At 36.9% G+C, this 2,909-nt stretch overlaps 1 long non-coding RNA gene across 1 annotated transcript; it reads left to right on the forward strand.

Moving 5' to 3' along the window:
- Nucleotides 1-1,821: 1,821 nt before the first annotated feature.
- On the forward strand, nucleotides 1,822-2,559 carry LOC138357573 (uncharacterized). The gene is made up of 3 exons (XR_011225068.1): nucleotides 1,822-1,984; nucleotides 2,115-2,276; nucleotides 2,453-2,559. It is a non-coding gene; the product is annotated as an uncharacterized lncRNA (long non-coding RNA).
- Nucleotides 2,560-2,909: the final 350 nt, after the last annotated feature.

Here is a 2,909-nt window from a genome sequence, read left to right on the forward strand (position 1 = left end):
AAATATATTTAACACCATTATTGTATTTTTGTAAACTACAAAAGTCCCCTAGGTCACAGGCAATTATGGTACGAGGTTTAGGGGCTAATATTTTCCGTCGGGGGAACCTAACTAAATTTCCTCTATGTAATGTGTAAGATCGCTCCCCATGGAGAAATTCCTTCACATCTGCAACACTAATGTTGGGGTCTTTAAGTCTGGCAGCCTTATACAATTTTTGAATTGACCCTGTGAAACCACCTGGGCTAGAAATGTCATTATAGATACTGGTGAGAATTGTTCGTTTCTGTGTCGTTAGAGACATTTTTTTGTTGTCGTTGTTGATTACATTTGATACACAATTTCACAGTGGTCTTCGTTGGTGATGCTCGTTCGTAGTTGTAATGCCTCAGGAACCGTCAGATCGACCAATAAGTAACCATACTTGTTCTGGGATATTGCCCGACGGTATATTTCAACGAAACTACTAGTTGTTTTTCGCCCATATAACTGTCCACTTAAAATTTCAAGTTGGCTTATGTCTCTCTGCTTCATTAATATATAATGACTACAATTCAGAGTTATTGTCCTGGCGTATTTCCCCTGGGGAAACAAATTTTGACTAATTAGAATTACGGAAATATTACCGTGTCTCCCTCTTGTGAAGATATTGGCTATAATTGGACTCTGTATGGCTTCCAGGTATAAGTCATCAATTATATACAAAACTGACTCATTTGAAAAAGGATCTTTATACTCTAGTGGGTTAATCAGATCCTGGGAGACAGTAACCTTGTTTCGCAGAGATGGAATGTTTGAAAGAGGTTGTTCTGTATTATTTGCAGATGACACTAAAATTTTTGAGAATTTTCCGTGGTATTTAACACATAAATTCCCCACTAGGGTCGTTTTCCCAGAATTACTGAATCCAGCTACAAATATTCTTGCTGGGTGGTGGAAAATATTAAGTTGCTCGTCTGTGACAGACGCACACTCCTCCATATTTTCCCCATAAATGGTTCAATTACCTATGGAGTGGTCGCTTATATATTCATATTATATATATATATATATATATATATATATATATATATATATATATATATATATATATATATATATATATATATATATATATTGAGTGTGTGTGTGTGTGTGTGTGTGTGTGTGTGTGTGTGTGTGTGTGTGTGAGAGTGTGTGAGAGTGTGTGTGTGTGTGTGAGTGTGTGTGTGTGTGTGTGTGTGTGTGTGTGTGTGTGTGTGTGTGTGTGTGTGTGTGTGAGTGTATTCACCCATCAAGGCATGTGTCTCCCTCAGGACATAGCCAGTCCTCCTGATGTTTTTTTGAAGTAGAAGTCCCCTAGTGATGACCTCCAGACGAGAGAGAGAGAAAAAAAAAAAGTTTTCTACAGCAGGCCTAACCCTTCTCTTACAAAAGGACTGAGAGGTGTTGTATGTGGCAACGTTGCCCCCCACGTTTCCGAGTCAATAAAAGGACGCTACACCTCCCCCACATCATGTATTATTGAATTGTGACCAAACCATCCACTCTCCTCCCCGTCTAGACCGAGATGTAAGTAAATTAGTATCTATTTCATATAAGGGTTATATATATATATATATATATATATATATATATATATATATATATATATATAAATATAAATATATTATATATATATATATATATATATATATATATATATATATATATATATATATATATTTATATAGATAAGTAGGGGCAGGAATGAGAAGTGGAGTGATTTGAGTGCTGGGGGGATATATATATATATATATATATATATATATATATATATATATTTATTTATTTATTTATTTATTTTAGGTAAGCGTGATCGTTATGTCTCGAGTTGGTGATATTTGTAGAATTTGTGGATGGGGGTCATCACATCTCTTCGTTCATAGGTGTTACACATGTTTCTTCTGTGGAGAAACTGTATGTGTACAGTCTAGTGGTGAACACAGGAGAACCTGTGCTGGAGGTATGACCGTATTTTATATATTTATTTATTCATTTATTTCAAATAAAAAAAATATTAAGAAGGGTTTTCCCCTTCTCCATGAGTGTGGGAGAGAGAGTGTATATAAATTATACACTATTTCCTTCATTAGGTAAACGTCGCCAGCCCACCCTCCCTTCCAGAGAGGATGGCTTCTTGTGCTTTTTGTGTGGAAATACATCCTTGAGACCTCACCACACTTCCCCTTGTGATAATTGTGGGACCTCTGTGTGTGAGGACTTGACCTCTGAACATCTACAAACATGCCCCCGTGGTGAGTGAATAAACCCTCCACCTTTATTTCTCTTAAGAATCTTTTTTGAGAACTTATGTCATGGGGATTAGTGAGAGGGTGTTGCCTTTTTATTATTATTATTATTATTATTATTATTATTATTATTATTATTATTATTATTATTATTATTATTATTTATTATTATTCCATTCCAGGAGCGATTCAGAGGCAGGTAGGGGAGGAACATGACAAAGCACAGCGTGACAATAACCCCTTAGGTGGAGGGGAGGGGGGAGAGGAAGCGATGAGTGATGATGATGATGGTGATGATGGTGATAGGGGTGACATCTCTCAGCCGGGCCCTAGTGGTCTTAGACCCCCTGTCATCAATAGACTTAATGCCCTAAATAGTGATGAAAATTCCCCAGATGAGGAGGATGCTATAGACACTCCACACTTAATTAATAGGGTGGGGGCTCTGGGGAATCTCTTTACTAGGCTGGAATATTCCATCCCCTCAGCCTTCGCCACAGACCCTATAGGACTCCTAAGCAACTTTAGGGACTATTACATATCTGAAATAGAGAATTACATGAATTCTCTTGGGGGACATGGCAATTTTACTTCATCATTAAAAATCCTCCTCGAGGTAAAGGTAACACTTTTGAAACA

Source organism: Procambarus clarkii, chromosome 1 (assembly GCF_040958095.1).
Source record: "Procambarus clarkii isolate CNS0578487 chromosome 1, FALCON_Pclarkii_2.0, whole genome shotgun sequence".
Taxonomy (NCBI): Eukaryota; Metazoa; Arthropoda; class Malacostraca; order Decapoda; family Cambaridae; genus Procambarus; species Procambarus clarkii.